The sequence below is a fragment of the Triturus cristatus genome, chromosome 12 (genome assembly GCF_964204655.1).
Source record: "Triturus cristatus chromosome 12, aTriCri1.1, whole genome shotgun sequence".
NCBI lineage: Eukaryota > Metazoa > Chordata > Amphibia > Caudata > Salamandridae > Triturus > Triturus cristatus.
In genome coordinates, this window is record NC_140595.1 from 845,065,847 (window position 1) to 845,084,323 (window position 18,477).

General features: G+C 50.0%; 1 long non-coding RNA gene across 2 annotated transcripts in view; it reads left to right on the forward strand.

The window, feature by feature from the left end:
• Positions 1 to 18,477, forward strand: part of LOC146783055 (uncharacterized) — a 251,375-nt gene that overhangs the window by 17,394 nt on the left and 215,504 nt on the right. For both annotated transcript variants that reach the window (XR_014972408.1, XR_014972407.1), the window contains exon 2: positions 9,787 to 9,968. This is a non-coding gene — a long non-coding RNA (uncharacterized LOC146783055). The remainder of the gene's footprint in view (positions 1 to 9,786; positions 9,969 to 18,477) is intronic.

An 18,477-nucleotide genomic window follows, 5' to 3' on the forward strand; every position in this document is an offset into this window, starting at 1 on the left:
ATCCGAAGAGCCACCACAGGAGGAAGGTCCTTCTCCTACTTGGCCGCCAAGACTTGGAACTCCCTCCCGTCCCACCTCCGCCTGACCCAGGACCACCTCGCCTTCAGGAAGCAGCTCAAGACCTGGCTGTTCGAGCAGTAGCGGACCCCCCCCACCCCCCCGAGCGCCTTGAGACCCTCCGGGGTGAGTAGTGCGCTATATAAATGCTGTGATTGATTGATTGATTGATTGATTGTACCCTAGAGGTGCTAGGGCTGGGGAAGAATCAGTCACATGTCAGTCTTTGCACCCTAGAGGTGATAGGGCTGGGGAAGAGTCAGTCACAAGTCAGTCTTTGTACCCTAGAGGTGATAGGGCTGGGGAAGAGTCAGTCACATGTTAGCCTTTGTACGCTAGAGGTGACGGGGCTGGGGTAGAGTCTGTCACATGTCAGTCTTTGTACCCTAGAGGTGCTGGGGCTGGGGAAGAGTTAGTCACATGTCGGTCTTTGTACCCTAGAGGTGATAGGGTTGGGGCAGAGTCAGTCACAGGTCAGTCTTTGTAAACTAGAGGTGATAGGGCTTGGGAAGGGTCAGTCACATGTCAGTCTTTGTACCCTAGAGGTGATAGGGCTGGGGAAGATTCAGTCACATGTCAGTCTTTGTACACTAGATGTGATAGGGTTGGGGCAGAGTCAGTCCCATATCAGTCTTTGTACCCTAGATGTGATAGGGTTGGGGCAGAGTCAGTCCCATATCAGTCTTTGCACCCTAGAGGTGCTAGGGCTGGGGAAGAGTCAGTCACATGTCAGTCTTTGTACGCTAGAGGTGCTGGGGCTGGGGAGGAGTTAGTCACATGTCGGTTTTTGTACCCTAGAGGTGATAGGGTTGGGGCAGAGTCAGTCACAGGTCAGTCTTTGTACCCTAGAGGTGCTAGGGCTGGTGAAGAGTCAGTCACATGTCAGTCTTTGTACCCTAGTGGTGCTAGGGCTGGTGCAGAGTCAGTCACATGTCAGTCTTTTTACCCTAGAGGTGATAGGGAAGAGTCAGTTATGTCAGTCTTTGCACCCTAGAGGTGCTAAGGCCGGGGCAGAGTCAATCATGTCAATCTGGGTACCCTAGAGGTGATAGGGCTGAGATCGAGTCAGTCACATGTCAGTTTGTGCCTCAGGGATATGAGAATAGTGGAGAAGAATCAGGCACACCTGTCTAGGGCTACTACAGACAGTGAGCCAGTCACACGTCAGTATAGGTTTTTGTGGCCCCACATCATGTGTTGTACCTTCACAAAGCTCAAATTTTAAACCAACACAACTTTTTATACTCTGGGACTTGTAGTCGTACATTTGCCATCTTTGATATGGGGTGTTATGGTGAGACATTCACCCAGCGCTTAGGGACACTTGATGGCTGTGTCAGCCCTGCTACCAAAGGGCCTGAAATGTCAGTTACGTCTGGCCAAATTCTGACAGCCTTCCAAGGATTGAGCATGCATTCACATGTTGGGGCATGTATTCAAATGTTGGGGCATGTGTTCCTATGTTGGGGCATGTATTCACATGTTGGGGCCTGCATTCATATGTTGGGGCATGTATTCATATGTTGGGGCATGCATTCATATGTCAGAACATCCCTTTGAGGCTAGTAGGGCTGCACCAGTGTCAGTCGAGATGGGCCACCATCCATAGTCGCCTGGTGCCATGATTCCAGTCATTCCCTTTCATTTTACAAAGTATTGTAATCAGGTAGGGTAGTCCAGCGATTTCAAAGGATGTGCACAAAACTACAGCTCCCAGAATTCATTAGCTACCAAGCAAAAGTGTGCAACTGAGATCCTGGTGTGAGGTTGCCATTGATAAGATGTCATTCATTAGGCTGCCCTAAAATCACTCTATGTAGGAGGTATTTCTAAGGTGTGAACCGAGCCAGAGGCAGCGGAGCCCCTCAAATGGTCGAAGGCAAGCGTAAAGTCAATGAGTGATAGGAGAGGCAGCGGGTTCGTCTGCTCTTAATGATGCAGTGTTCTTTCGAGAGGGGGTCTTCAACTCTTTCCTAAATCAGAGCACCGTTGGGCGCCCTGATGGAGACGGGGATGTCGTTCCAGATCTTGGGTGCATCGATGGAAAAGGCCAGTCTGGAGGTGTCCTGGCAGTGGGAATGGCGAGAACCCCTAGAGCTGGTGCGCGTGAATGCGCGATCAGCAGAGGTGCTGGTTGGGATGCTTTGTAAATGGTGCAGCTGGTTTTGAAGATGGCGCTAAGGGGAGCCAGTGGCGTTCCATCGGGATGGGGTGATGTGATCATATATTCCATCAGGTCCTGGATGAAACATTCTGCGGACTGTAGGACGCCCCAAGGGGTGCCAGTGTGAAGTCTGGCAGGCCATGGAGCAGGGCGTTTCCACCATCCAGGTACAAGGGCTTGAACAGCAGTTCTGAAGTTGCTTTTTGGAAGAAAGGGTTTGACTTTCTTTAGAAGAGAGCGTGGGTCCCAGGCCGTCATTGTTTATTTGGCAGTGAGTTCTTTGAGGGTGAGGTTGGTGTCCAGGGTGAATCCAAGTGACTTAGCATTTGGTCCAAGTTAGGATTTGAAGCCGTCAAGGTTCATGTCATTGAGCCCGGTTTGCACTGTATCTTGTTTGCTGCTCTGGCCAAATACCAGAATCACTAGGAACGCTGGGACTCGTGGCTCTGTACTTGCAACTGGAAGAACAAAATTACAGGGTCCAAGATGGTTAGGGCTGTAGCCAGAAATTCAGAGTTTGGTGGAGCAGGACATTTGCCAAAAAGTGGCAAATGTTAGAGCGTCATTGACTTCATCAATGCGCTCTTAATTTGGCAGACAGAACATCCCCCAGTTTTTGCTAATGTCTTGCATCCACCAGTCACCGAATACGGCCCTTGGGCGTGTTATAACAGGAGAGAGTATCACTGCACACTAGGGGACCTCATGAAAGGATTCCCTTTGCTAGCCGTGCTACAATAGAAGCCAGAGGCAGGCCGTGACCGCCATATGCATTACCCAGACGATGATGACATAGCTCAGAGGGTGAGCGCACCAGCTGCAGGTGTCTGAGTGAGAATGTTTATATCAGGGCCCTGGGTTATATCCAGTGGGATATATGGGGGCTGTAGATTTACAACCTTGTACGGTTGCTTTATTACCACTTTCAAGGACTTTACAGAAGTTTCCAGTAGTACCCCAAGAAACGAGGAGCCCATTCTTGATTATCATATTCTCGCGTGAAAATATCCACGTGTCTCTCTTTGCATGAAACAGTCGGCAGCACCAGCTCAAATTCTCTTGCTAAATTTCTTTTCTGTGAAAATGTTTTTTTCCTTTCAAGAAATCTTAACCCCTACCTTAATTATTATTATTATTGGCATTTATTGAGTGCTACTGATATCTGAACAAGTGTCCTGGCGATGAAAGGTACCGCGAGATGGACGAATTAAACAAACTGAAAAGACAAGAAATAAAGACTCCACTATTGTATGAAGCCAGGTTTTCAGAGATTTCCTAAAAGTCAAGAGATGGTTTGCATGACGCAAAGTAGGAGGGAGCCCATTCCAGAGAGGGCCGCCACGGCAGAGAACGCTCTGCCGCGAACCTGGATCTTTTTGAATTTGGGGATGGTTAGAAGATTAGAGTTGGCGGATTCCATGGAGTGCTCTATTAATCTACTGGTTGATTGAGTGCAAAAGACAAGCAAGACAATAATGAGCAGACGTTTGCTGTAGATACGAGGGCCATTCTGATAAATGGCTTGTGCAAAATGCACAAGGATATAAACTCAATCCTTTTTTAGGTCGGCCCTTCAAAACCTTTTGTATACAATTTGTGGGCTTACATTCCACCAATTGCTTTTAATTTGCAGAACAGACAGGAGCAGAGTTCTGCTGACGAGAACGAGGGCCATTCCGATGGCTGGCTTGTGCACAATGATATAAACTCAATCCTTTTTTTTGCATGGTAACCAGTGCAGAGTGTCTAATGCTTCAAAGGTAGATGATTGAAGTGGTCAGGAGAGACCTAGTCTGGTGGCTGCTGCCTAGATCCGAAGGAGTCACCCAATCTGAAAATCAGGAAGCCCAGGAGAAGTAAGGAATAGTAGAGTGTACTATAAGCAATAGAGTATGGGCAGGTAAAAACAGTAGAATCTTCCTACGAACCCGCAATGCAGAGAAGCATGCAACAAAGTCTGTTAACATGGCTTGTTGGACACGTCCTCAGTGAGGACTCCACGATTCTGAACAGAGGTGGAAGCCAATGGAGCAATCTCCTCCAACTGAAGGCCAAAGCTCTGCGGGAGGAGAGGAACGGAGCTTCCCTGTGGAACAACATAGAATTTCAGCTTTCCCTGCGTTGAACTTTAACGAGTTCCAGCTCAACCAAGCCGTGACCGCCTTCATGTGATTGTGAAAAGCCTCAAAGGCTTTAAGGTGAAAGGATCGATCAACAGTATGAGCTGGGTGTCTTCAGAATAGTTCATCACATTCATTCAATGTGAACAGATTAGTTGAATCTGAGGGCTACGATAGATGTTAAACTCAAGGAGGACCACTGGGGAACCCCTTGGCTATCTGCCTTAAATTCAGATCAAAAGGGTGGAAAATCGATCGCTTGAGATCTGTTTTCAGGTAAGATTGGCACCAATCCAGGGCCATCCCCCAGATACCAATCTCAGTCATGGCTAAAATGGCGTCATTGGCCATATTAAAGTCGGCCGACATATCTAATAGCACTAAGGCCACAAAGTCGTCTTTATCTGCCACCATTCTTTGCTGATTCAAGACCGAAATCAATGCTGATTCAGTTCCATGCGCTGGGAAAAATCTTGATTGAGCTGTCTCCAGAAGGCCGTGGTTCTCCAAAAAGTCTGATATATTCTAGTTCACAAACTTCTCTAAGAGCTTAACAGGGAATGGAAAGACAGAGATTGGTCTATAGTTGCTGAGTATGTCAGGATCTGCCATATTCTTTCTCTAGCAAGGTATCACCATGGCCCTTTTCCACTCGGACGGAACCGAGACCCTTGGTAAGAATATATTGCATATTTGGTGCGCCTTCGGGAGGCTTGGACGGGGGATGGGGTGGAATTGGACGACGAGGACTGGCAGTCTGCACTGTCGTCCCCCAAGGAGGTCGCCATTCCGGCCCGTCTCCGGTTGGTACAGCTTAAGATTCTTCACCGGGTGTATGTGACGGGTCCTCGCTTAGTCTCGATGGGATATTCCGATGATGGGCTCTGTAAGCGGGGTTGTGGGCTCAGCGCCACCTTTCTCCATATCCTGTGGGAGTGCCGCGAGGTGGCGGACTACTGGCGCCGGGTACATACGGTTATGGGACAGGTCACTGGGGTTGTGCTGCTGCCGGAGGTGCGTCGCTGTGTCCTGAATGTGTGGGAGCCCAATGATTATAGCGCAGCTCAGACTCGGTGGGCGGCCCTGGGGAACATGATTGCCAAGAGAGATATAGCGCAGCTTTGGGGTGCCCAGCGGCCGCCCACCGTGTCAGTATGGAAGGAGAATATGGACTGGTGTATGTTCAGGGAGAAGACTGTGTATGTTGCCCGTGGTAAGCCGGGGGCATGGGGCAGAATCTGGGGGCAATGGAATGCATATCGCGGGGGTATCTGTACGCCCCCCCCTGGTGGACACCGATATCGCCATGTCCCCCTGACCCTTGACGGTTCCGGGCACCTTTTGGAATGACTACATATGGACGTTCGTTTCCCTTGGCCCCCCCCCCCCCCCGTCCCCAGCCTCCCGGTACTCCTTCCTTTCGCGTGCTGCTTAATGGTCTGAACTGGAGTTCCCCGGAGGAAGCCTGACCTGCACTGTTTGTCTTTATGCCTCGCCTTTTGTTTTTCTTTTAGTTTTTTGTGTTTGTTGGACTTAAGTCTCCTGTTCCTTTAGAACTATCCGGAGTCACTACGGGGCCGAGCCCCGGGAACCGACTGCAGCTTTGATAAATGTATATTTTATTCTGTACTTAGCGGCCGGCCCTGGTGGTTGTAGGCCCGTGCTTGTAATCGAATTATTGTTCAATAAAAACTTTAAAAAAAAAAAAAAAAAAAAAAAAAGAATATATTGCATATGACACGCAATGGACTAGCAAGTGATGCCATTGTGGACTTCTAGATCTTTGGAGGGAAAGGATGCAATGGTGAACCAGGCGTATTCGAATTGGCAATGTTCGAGAAGACTTCATGGGTCATTTGACCCACATTCTCCATTATTGGGCCTCAGATGGTCAACAGATAGCCTCACTGAGGCCTGTTGTAGCTAAGTGATGGGTATTAGCACCGTCAACCTTCTGTCCCAAGCTCTCCAGAATATCTTACTCTTGCTGCAGAAAAATCAGCGAAGCTGTTCCTTGAATGTAGGAGATGGATCAGTTGTTTGGGAGACAGACCGGGTTAGCTAAAGTACAGGCAACGTGAAAGACCTTTTTAACTACATTAGGAGCATTAAGAATCTCCTTGGCATTCTAGATGGAAATAACTCTTCTTGTATGGCTTTCAAGCAGTTTGTCATTTAAATTTGGCCTCAATGACATAGTTGACTCCAGAGTTTTTCACCTTCAAGTTTGAGAGAGCAGAGTGTATCACCGACCACAACGATGAAGGTCTCAACAGCACTAGTTATATAACTGACCAGACCATCTCAAATGCTTGATTAATCCAATCCTGATAAGTCGCATACTCATTGTAAACTTTAGTGCCGGTGAGGTGATGGCCTTTGCTGCCAGCCCAGCAGAATGAAGTACACCCAGGCTGGGGCTGTCCGATGAAAAGGACACTGGTGGGGCTTCTAGGCCCGGTACTTCAGTTTTGAGGCTTTTTTCTAAGTTTCTGTTTGTTTCTTTGGTTTTTCAATCTTCTTTCCAGTGACGGCTTCTAAAAAAACAGTTGTACGCATGGTACTGTATCCCATCCTCGTCGCCAAAATTATGTTGTGATGTATGGCAAGTAGCCGAGGAGTATCTTTGAAGATTCTTTATTATTCGTAGCTGCAGGATGGTATCTATGTACAGGAGGCCCACCAGGAGCAGCCTGCCTGCTGCTCAGACCCTACTCCTTCTGTCCCACCTCACCACACAGGAGCCCAAACATTCCACTCCTCTCCATCACATCAACATTCCACTCAGAACACTCACACTGGCTGAGCAGCTGGGAGCCAAGGTAACAGGGAGATGCATGAATAACGAAGCAGGATATAAACCATTTGTTGCCAGCCCAGCAGACAATACACTTGGAGAGAGCCTTCCCCAGGGACGAGTCAATATAAATTGCTTTTAAAAGCTGTTTTTGGAATCTCAATATAATGTCAAAGGATAGAAAATGGAATTAGGAAGTGGCCTGTCCATGCTAAAGGCGCTACTGGTTTGTTGCAATGAATACAGAAGAAACAGAAAGGAGACCAAGTGTTTGCCATTGTTACGTGTGCAACCAACAACTCATTGATTTAGTCCAACCACTGCCATCGAGTTAATTCAATTAGAAGTGTGGAGTATGGCCGAGACCTCGACCAATGCATTCCTCCTTTTTCATATTAAGAAATTTTAATGAGATAATATCATGGCTATAAGAAATTTGCCTGGGATTCGGTAAATGTGGTGGGCGGGTCAGGTAGACGATAACAAACCCCCCCTGTGACCGAGGCATTCGTGGAAACAGGAAAGCCTGGCATCTCTGTCTGAGTAAACTCCCTCAACTGAAGAGTCTGGAGGTTCCATTGTGCTCTACATATTACCACTAGCTCCCTGCCTCTACGGAATGGATGAGGAAGATGGCTGATTTTGTAGACATCCGAGCAAGCTCTACCGAAATCCAATCAATTTGTGCAGTGTGTCCTTCCACTCACACGTGGATTCTGACTTATTTCTGCCAGTACATCTGTGATTTTTTATCATGTACAATGTCACAGATGAGTTTGTGAACATCCACAAGTTTAGGTTTATGTGAATTCAAACACTTATAGGACACATCCGTCCCATCACACCTATTTCACACTCATAGATTGCCATACGAAAACCATCATGCAGGTAGATGTTTTTATCTATCAATCAAAGAGTTCTTGTAAAGTGCAACTTGTCACCCCGGGGGTCTCCAGGCGCAATGGCCTAGCGTCCTCTGTCAAAGAGCTGTCATGAGCGTCTTCCTGAATTCTTCAAGTAAAGGACAAGTGCGCAGGTGGAAGAGGAGGTCATTCCAGGACTTGGCGGTGAGGTGGAAGAAGGAACGACCTCTGCAGCGGTTATGGTGGAGCCGGGGGGTGTGGGCCAGGGCAAGAGAGGTGGAGCGGAGTTCCCTGATAGGTCAATGGAACGTCAGGTGGTGGTTGATGTAGGCAGGCCCGGAGTTGTGGAGGACTTTGTAACCATGAGTCAGGAGCTTGAACAGGCTTCATTTCTGTACGGGGAGCCAGTGGAGGCCTCTGAGGTGGAGGGTGTGGGGGGGTTGCTGGTTCTCCTGTGGAGGTTGAGGATGAGTCTTGCTGTGGTGTTCTGGATGATCCGGAGGTGTTTGAGTAGTTGTTTGGTGGTTCCAGCGTAGAAAGCGTTGCCGTAGTTGAGGCTGCTGGAGATGAGGGCTTGGGTGACTGTTTTCCTGGTGCAGATGGGAATCCAGCAGATCTTGCCGAGCATGTGGGGGAGGGGTGGAAGCAGGAGGAGGAGACATGTTCTTCATGGTTAGCTGGCTGTCCAGGATGATTCTGATGTTGAATGCGTGGTTGGAGTGAGCAGGAGCTGGGCTGAGTTCGGTGGACCACCAGGACTCATCGTAGGAGGAGGGATTGTTTCCAAAGACGAGTACCTCCATTTTGTCCAAGTTGAGCTTCAGGCAGACGGCCTTCACCTAGCTGACGATGTCGGACAATGTGTTGTGGAAGTGGCTCTTGTGGTGTGGGTGTCTTCTGTGAGGGAAAGGATGAGCTGCATGTTTTGGTGTAGGAGATGATGAGTCCGTGTGTGTGGGCGATGTCTGCTAGAGGTGTCAAATATCAGGGCTCACCTGAAGTTTCCGCAGGCATGAGATGCAAGAAGTTGAAGAGCAGGACCCCCTTCCCTTTATCACTAAATATGCCCAACGTAGTCAAAGCAACACCCGTGTAGAAGGGGAAGAGGGGAAAGAAGGGAACGAGAACTGACGAAGGATCCTCGGTGTGACCCGTGCAGCAGGGAGTCGCCAACGGCAGAAGTGTGAGACCTGGTAATAGTGACCAAGAGTGAGACCCGGTAAGGGCAAGAGCGTAGCAAAGTGTATATATCAACGAGGTAACTATCTTCACTACCTGTTTTACTCCCCTCTTCCACTATAATCCAAAAGCATTCCCCCAGGAGCCAGAATAGTTCTATAGCCAAAAGAAGAGAGATACGCCAGTGTATACATACCACCTATGCAATTAGGAGTGCATGACAACTTTCTTACCCCTAATGTAGAAAAGGGAAAAGAAAAATATAGCCCAGAAGATGAATCTCATGTATGTAACCACAAACAAGAATGATATATGTGTATTTTCAGATGTGCTTTATATAAAAAATGCAAAACATATGCAGGTTATTAGGTCATCTCCTTAGCTGCAGGAAACTATCCACAGACTGCAATCCTCAGACGGAGCCTTCTCGAGGGGTAAAAAAGAACAATACAGATGCCCTTTATGTAAAGCCAGGGGAACTTCAGTCAGATCATTCATGATGCTATTCAAGCATACAAATATACATAGCAGCGCAAGCGCGTTACCACAAGAGTAGAACCTTCTGAGTCTTTAGCATATGTTTGTCTTTTCTTTTTCTTTTCGTAGGAGTAGCTGACACAGGAAATGCCAGGACGCGAGGCACCCACAAGCAGCCCCTGGGAAATGGATCCCACAACTCCAGGAAGGATCCAGGGGACGAAGGGCACCGCAACCACCGCCCCCACCTGGACTACAAGGCGCCCGCAACGACGAATGACTTTGAGGGAAGCTGAGACTAACCAGAAGAGGTAAGTGTGACCCAGACGGAAAGGAGACACGGCGGACTAGAACGCAAAGGGCTCCTTCTGTGTTCTCGGGTCGTTTTGTACCCAAGTTGCTCCGCTCCCACTGCTGCTCGCTGCATGCGCAGAGCAACCCCGACACCATGTAGGTGTTGAAGAGGGTGGGACTGAGGGAGGAGCTCTGGGAGATACCACAGATGATGCTCTTGGGTACGGAGGAAAAAGGTGGTAGGTGGATCCTCTGTGTTCATTAGGGGAGGAAGGAGGGAATCCAGTTGAGACCATTGCCTTGGATGCCCAGGATTGTGGCGTCTGGTGATGAGGGTGTGATGGGAGACGGTGTCAAAGGCTGCTGAGAGGTCGAGGAAGATTAGAGCTGCTGTTTCTCTTTGGTCGAGGAGTTGTCTGATGTTGTCAGTACCTGCGATCAGGGCAGTGCTGAGTTGGCCCGTAAGCCTTATTGGGAGGCGTCAAGAAGGTGGTTCTCTTCGAGGTACTCTATGAGCTGGCAGTTGATGGCTTTCCTCAAAATTTTGCCTGGGAAGGGAAGTAGCAAGATGGGTCAATAATTCTTGAGTACGCTGGGTTCAGGGGAGGATTTATTCAGGAGAGGATTGACCAGAGCTGGTTTGGCCATAGTGGGCACCGGGTGTTTCCCTGGTGAGCCGCCAGTTTGGGGGCTGGTTTTGTCCCCCCGGGGGCCTTTTTGTTACCGGGGGCCAGCAATATCGGCCCCCTGTAATAAAATCAGCCGAAACCGGCCCTAACAAACCAGCCCTAACAAACCACTCGGCCGCACCCCCCGCTACACCACAGGTGCTGGCCGAGCAGTTTGCAAGGGCTAGTGTGGGTGCCCAGTCCGGCCCTGGGATTGACCTCCGTGTGCTTCCATGCAGCGGGGACCGTGGCTGTCGTGATGGACGTGTTCAGGATCTCTGTGAGGCGGTTGCGGATTTCTTCTCTCCCTTGGTTGTAGATGTGGTATGGGCAGGGGTCCGTGGTGGACAGGAGTGGACTGATTTCATAATGGTGGTGATGTCTTGGGTCGACAGCTGCTTCCAGTCGGATAGTTGGTGGGTGCCGGTGAGAGCACAGAAGCGTTTGAAGTCGGTGGGCTGGGGGTCGAAGTCCCTGTGTAAGCATGGGCGGAGCTGCGGAGTTTCACTAATCGGGATTCTACGGAGTTACTGAAAAACTCCGCAAAGTTCAGCGAGCTCCGCAAAGTTCAGCGAGCCGGCGGAGAAGATTTATTATCAATTTCATGTTGTGGTAAAGAAATTCCTAAACTCCTTCTCTATGTGTAGTTCTTAACATTGGACACTAGAGGCGTCTGTTGCATCAAGCACACACCATGCGAGCTGCAGGTTTGAAGATGGTGCCCACGAAAAATGCAATCTTCTACACGCACATGCATTTTTAAAGTAACCTCCTGCATGTTCTGCAAATAACCCTGAGGTAGAGCCGAAACCGTCAGTCGCCGGTTCGTGAACCTCTCTCTTTACTTGTCGTGCGTCCAGTCAAAGTCAGCAGGTCAAAGCAAGGTCCCGTCTGAATTTGGTATATTCATGTATTAATGGGTCCAGCTGCTCAAGTATTTTTTTCCTCTGGATATATTTAAATATACAGACAGACAATCTTTCACTTTAGAAAAGAAGTCTGCAAACTGCACCTTAATGCGTCTCGCCCAGGCGCTATGAACCTCTGGGAGTCTGTAAGGCACAGTACGAAGATGACACGGACCAACAGACGTCAGAGCCGAGGCTCCCCCAAGGATGGAGCAGCCGGTGAGGTGGATGTGTGTCCAGTGTCCATCACCCGCATGGCTCCGCTCTCAGCACAGCCTGGGAGCTCCGGCCCGATGAGATGGGGCGCGGTTGTACTCTCCCCTGCACAGCAGACAGGGAAGAAACTCACGAGGGGTCAGGAAAGTCTGCGCCTGGACACATCCGGAAAACACGCGTGGAAGCTCGCCCTCGCCTCGTGACAAGCAGAGCGCCGAGGGCAAATCCCCATAATCTAGGAGCTAGGTGCAGCACAGACGATAGACAGTCAGACATGTGCAGCTTCAAGCAGACCTCAACCGGTTAAAGTACAGTCGAAGAAGACTTGTGCATGGTGTTAGTGCCAATATCGGCAACAGTAGTCAGTTATCATACAGCAAAATACATCAATAAACCACACGACACCTTGTTAGTGGAGAAAATTGCTGCAGGTTTATGTGCAATACAAATATGCCAACATGGTGGGTTATCTTACAGGCGATCCCAGGGCAGGCCAACCCTTATGCCACCTGCCCGTCTGATGAGCCAAATTACACCGTGGCCGTCGCCAATCGGTGTTTACCAATTCTTGGGAGGGGCCACCCCTCCCATCAGTGGACCACCAGTCCACTCCCTTACTCACGCCCCCCTAAAAGGTGGGCGGAGCGTTCCAGGCAGCCCCCGGTTGCTCAGACCCACAACCGCCCATAGGACTAACGGGGCGCCGTAGTTCTTCCAGAGGACAACGCTAAGACATCCCTGGGTATCCTTGGCTTAGCACCATTACTGTGCTGCTGCATGTAGTACCCTTCTGTACCTTGCAGACTCTGGATCGCCCGTAACTCCTCCTGCAACACAAAACAATAGGTTCGAAATGATTCCCCCCCCCCAATCCTCTTAATTGTCCGTCCGCAGGGTGCGCGGTGGGGCGGGAAAGACGAGACGGGCAGCGGACAAGAGACTGGCCAGTGGGCGGGGGACAGTCTATGTACCCCTGCCCCCACTCCCAATACCGGAAGTTGCCGTCCGGAAGTCCCCCTGGTCCCACGCCCAGGGAGCCTAGGAGGCCGACTCCAGTGCCTTCCTGTGGCACTAAGGCGGCCGCCCTGTTGAGGGGCCACTACGTGGCCCCCCCGGGCAGCCTTGACATAGTGCCAATATCGGCAACAGTAGTCAGTTATCATGCAGCAAAATACATCAATAAACCACATGACACCTTGTTAGTGGAGAAAATTGCTGCAGGTTTATTTGCAATACAAATATGCCAACATGGTGGGTTATCTTACGGGCGATCCCAGGGCAGGCCAACCCTTATGCCGCCTGCCTGTCTGAGTCAAATTACACCGTGGCCGTCGCCAATCGGTGTTTACCAATTCTTGGGAGGGGCCACCCCTCCCATCAGTGGGCCATCAGTCCACTCCCTTACCTACGCCCCCCTAAAAGGTGGGCGGAGCGTTCCAGGCAGCCCCCGGTTGCTCAGACCCACAACCGCCCATAGGGCTAACGGGGCACCGTAGTTCTTCCAGGGGACAACGCTAAGACATCCCTGGGTATCCTTGGCTTAGCACCATTACTGTGCTGCTGCATGTAGTACCCTGCTGCACCTTGCAGACTCTGGATCGCCCTGTAACTCCTCCACAGCTCTGGGGGTGGGCACCGTCACAACCAGGGCCCCCACCAAGGTAGGCCTCTTTACTTACAACATGCTGATACCGGGCCTCTCCCAGGTCCAGCCAAAACAAGTCTATAGCCCATACCGGACCGGAGGCCAGCATGCCCCTTCTGGACAGGTGCCCCCGTCCTTTCTAAACTCCCCGTGGAATTTTGACTGATATGACCTAAATCCAATAATTAGGTGATGGTTCAATGTAACATTGCCTGGCTGAAGAGCAATACCTTTGCTAAGCCACTCCTGCCAGGAAATGCCAATGCGGGTGGAGGTAAGAGTTGACAAGCCCGCCTTACTTCCTCTTTCACTCAGTTATCTGAGTCTAGCACCAGTCGGAGTATGTCCATCGCCTTCCGTCAGTCACCACCCTATGTGAAGCCTTGCCCTCCCAAACTTCTGCTAGTATACCAGGGAGAGACAGGACAGAGTGAACCAGAGGGGAACCAAAGTATAAATACCTCTTTTGTTTCTTTTGAATACTGGGAATGCCAAGGGTTCTTTTAATACTTTGTAGCCCAATTGTGTTTAACCCAGGGGTTTCCCCCCAAACATATGGACCATTTCGCCCTAGTTGGAAGGCAAGTTCCACAAGCTGCATAGCTGCCAGCCAAGGCTGAAGGGCGGGAGAAGTTACACCTTATCATTACTCACATCAATGGTACCTGTTTCATCGAACTCAGAAGGACGGGATACTAAGTGAACCTACCAGGATCTGCACCTGTAACCAGAGGTCGGACCCAAGCCCCTCTAAGTTCTGCCGCTCCACATGCCTGTGAACATGAATCCCAGGGCAGACCTCAGGCATCTAACCCATGCTTGGCCATGCCTGAGCTAAAACACATCTGAAAGGCATGACAACAGGCTAACCACCAACATTGCATTCTGAATGTTCGCTGCCAACTGCCACGGAAAATGCACATAACTGAAGCCACTGGTACCATGCCATCAAATTATCAATTTAACCTTCTCTGACTGCAAAATGTGCTCTTGTGGTTGTCCGTATTAGTGCTCCCTCCCTCCATATCAGCCCTAACCAGGCAACCCGCACCCTCTTGGCACTGGCACACTCCCGCCCCAGCAGACAGAAAGTGCCTGTTCGTGTCTAGCCCCTAACCTACGTTTATCACTGACGGTATACTAGGGTATGATGACACTCGGCTAACTCTACTGCTGAGTGCACGTTGCACCAACACAGGTATGTCTTTGCCTATTCCGTGTCTGGCTGCAAAGTTTGATGACATTGCCTGCCCCAGTCCCGGGCGAAAATAGAAGCTTTACCGCTGCTGGTGCTATTGAGGTGCACATAGCCTGTTCAACTGAGTGTAATTCCCTTACTACTGTTGTGCACGAACCCACCCATTGACTCTCCATGGTTCAATACCTTCCTGCTAATAATGGTTTCCTTGAAGAAAGTTGACAAATCTTATGTTCAGCAATGGCGGGACTGCACGATCTAATGAGTTTCTAGAAGGACACCAAGTTCACACCCACAAAATGACCACTTATTGCCGCCGTGTTGCAAGAGCAAGGGCAACCTGTCAAAGTATCCAAACGCAACCAAGAAATCTAACCTTACCCTGAACAGTAACCCCAGCTGGCCCTGAAGCGAGACAAACCATGCTAGGGCAACTCAGCAGCCTCCCTCCGACTTTCATGCTGGTTAAATGCTCAACAGATTGGCAGCTGATAGCTCCGTCCCCCGTGTGACCCCTGTAAATGTATGTGTCTTGTAAAGCGCACTGCTGCCCTGAGGTGTCGTGGCGCTGTAGACCGCTGGGGAACCCGTCCTGGCTATCCCTGTGAGATGGTCCCTCCTGGGTATCTCCAAGGTGAAACCAGGCATCCCCGGCGAATGTGGGGGGCCGTTGTGGAGATGAGGCAAGCTAATGCCCAGAGTTGCCGAGTGTGTTCCTGGTTAGAGTAGGTACCGAGGCGAGAATTATCGAGTCCGTTTTGACCCTGGTCCACAACCCTGCCGCGTCGGGAATTGAACCCTGGTCCCTGGCCGATTCTCTGCTTGCGGATCTGCCGCCTCTAACCAGTGAGCCACACCTCTCCACTGCTTGCCATCATTGCCAGGGGGTTGGGCCTTCAGGACTACTTAGCATGCACCATTCTACCAGTGCCTAAAAGACCTTTGTCATGCTGCCTGGCCTAATGATTCTGGCCCTGCACTAGAGGCTCTCGCTTTGCCCTGGGTCAAAACAAATCGCCAGGAACATTGCTGCCGAGTGTGCTGCAAGGTTCTGCCTCCTCATCCATCGCATCCAGTTATGTAATCAACACTCATCATTCCACCTACAGCCAGCAGGACTAGGACTCCAAGAGTCACATCAGGAATCACAGCCACTACGCCGGGAACGGACATGCTCACCCCAACCTACTGATGCACAGACTGCTTGCTTACTGCTCACAGTATGGCTGAGACAAGAGAGGCTGTTAATTTAAAGCCCTTTTAGATGATCGTTAGACAGACACGACAGGGAGGATCATGTGAAATGAGGTAGGGACCACCACACCCGCCTGTGAATCAGCCCCGCTGTATTTTGTCATGACCACTACTAGAGCCCAGTAGAGATCACCATCAACAACCTGCAGTGGCCAGGTGGCAGGCACCCAGCGGGACCTTCAAATCCCATTTACTCGCCAACTCCTTGCCGCCTGGCGGCACTCCCTGCTGCAGGTGTCTTGTTGCCACCACAACTCGCCCCTCTTGACCCGTAGAAAATTACATCGCTGAGGTGTGTGGTTACCTCTCATCGGGGGTCGGTGGAACGTATAACATGTGTCCCGAATGTACAATATACGTGATGGTGTGCAGGCGTATAGGAATCAGAACCTAATAGAAACTGTGCATAGGACCTAGTATTCAAAACTGTGACCTATAGATTATGCACGGTGCTTTGCAGCACAGCTTGGCCCATCTGATCAACTTTACAAACCCTGGAAGCAAGCCTTTGCTGGTTACTCTCAGATCCTAGCCGTGCACGCCTTGACCCCGGGAGATCCCTTACTAACGGAGCATTTGTCCACACAGAACTGACATCTGCATCCCCCTTCCGGATAACGATATATGTGCTTAATGCTAGCCGGCTTTACGCTAAGTGTCCCAGGTCATGCAATGCTATATCCAACCACATTATCTACTTTCTCTGACCGCAAGTGAAAGGATAATGTATTCACCAAACCCAGTGTAAACTAAAAAGCAAGCAGCACCTGTCAGGAGACATTCAACATCTGTCATTGAAGCGCAGCAAACGTGGCAATCGAACTTAGAGAGCTGACACGCCTCTATTTCCCTTGAACTCCAAGTATGACAAATGAGGCAATCCAGCCCCCCCCCTCCAAGGCTAGAAGGTTGGCTTGGGCAGGAGGAAAGCTGACTGTATGTAACCGACAAACCAAATCCTACCACAGGAAAGCACAGTTACTGCGAAAATGGGTCCCCTACTTTCAACAGGAGCCAACAAAAGACCGTCATGAGAGCCCGAGTGGTATCGGTTCAACTGCCTCGCTCATAAAAATACCGGACACTCAAAGTAAAGCCCCCCTCCTGTATACTCATGCAAAGCTTATAGGATGGCACTGGGCAACATGCCCACAATCAGTTAATGTCATTTTTGGGTCAAACAAATGACTGTCCTGCCGTTACTACTGGAGTCTTGGAGCAGACCTAGAACCCGGTGCTCCCGGGGCTGCACGCTGTGTTTCAATCAGATGGACATACTGCACGGGTCAAGTATGTGAAGAGTGTATCACTGGCTTTATGTGGCCGGGGAGAAATATGTATGGGTCCCTCCCCCTGGAGTATTGACTACCCAAAGTGAATCCAATAAAATATGAGTCTCTGTTGTTCCTTCACTGTCTTGTAAATACCTGAGACTACCCTTACGCGGAGGTACTCTCATGCGCACATGCTGCCCAGGTATAGTGCGTTGCACATGATCGCCAGGTGTGTCGCAGGTTGACCCATTCAGATGCTAAGGCACGGGTGTACTGTGGGAAGCCTCCCCTGAGGGCAGACCACTAGCATCTAAGTACTTAGTGTGTGCAAATACCTGCTCCAGACCCAAATTAAGGCCGAGCCGGCCGCCACACTAGCCAGCTCCCGCTAGGAGCCCCCCCAGTTGGCTTGGAGCCCCTGAAACCTAGACCTCCCTTACACCACTGCATTATCCACAGCGGGCTGCCGTATTCAACACTGGTAAGCCCGGGCAAACTCTGGCGGTCCGTTGCTTCCCCAAGTATATTTACATTTGCTGTGGTTCATCGCATGGTAAGACATCCGCAACGCATGACCACCAGAAGAGCATGTCGATCCGGGTGGCGGATATAATTGCTTAAAGAACCAAAGGCTGGGTAAAGAGCTCGACACTGAAATATCTGTCACGTGAGAGGCATAGTACTGTTCGTGAATACCACCTACTTCTTATAATTATATATTTGCCAAGCTTCCCTTCCCTATCCTTTCTTGATGTCATCCCAATCAAGTAACTTAAGCGTGTTTTTTTTTTTCCCCCCTCTTTTAAGTAACTGCCTTTAGTCTATCTTTGCACTTTGGCGTAGTAGCCAGTGCAAAGCTGCAGCATACCTTTAGGTCCCTGACTGGAATACAAACCGCTGCATTCCCATCGTTAGCCTGTATCCACTATGTGCTAGCTCTGCCTATCATTTGGGCGGCTAGGTCACTGGATCTAAGCGGGCCTTCAGGACTAGATAAGAATATTCATTTATTTCAAATATTTATAGAGATATATACAGTGCGAACTACGACCCGAGATGTCGGGTAACAGCGCTTTACATGAGCACCACATCCGTTACCTGAGGGCCCATACATTTTATAAGGCACGGGGAGGTTAAGAGATTAGCCCAGAATTCCAGGATGTTGAGCATTGTTGCCGAGACTACAAATTGTGTTCTAGATTTTAGCCCCCGAACAATGTAAGTATTCTATCCTGTCATCCTTGGAGCATCACCTTGACCTTTGATGACACAGACCCTCCCGGGAACTTCCCCAGGCCCTTGTAGGCCGATGATTTTAAACAAACTACTGGCTACCTAAGGAATGTGTTACAATCAACTGGAA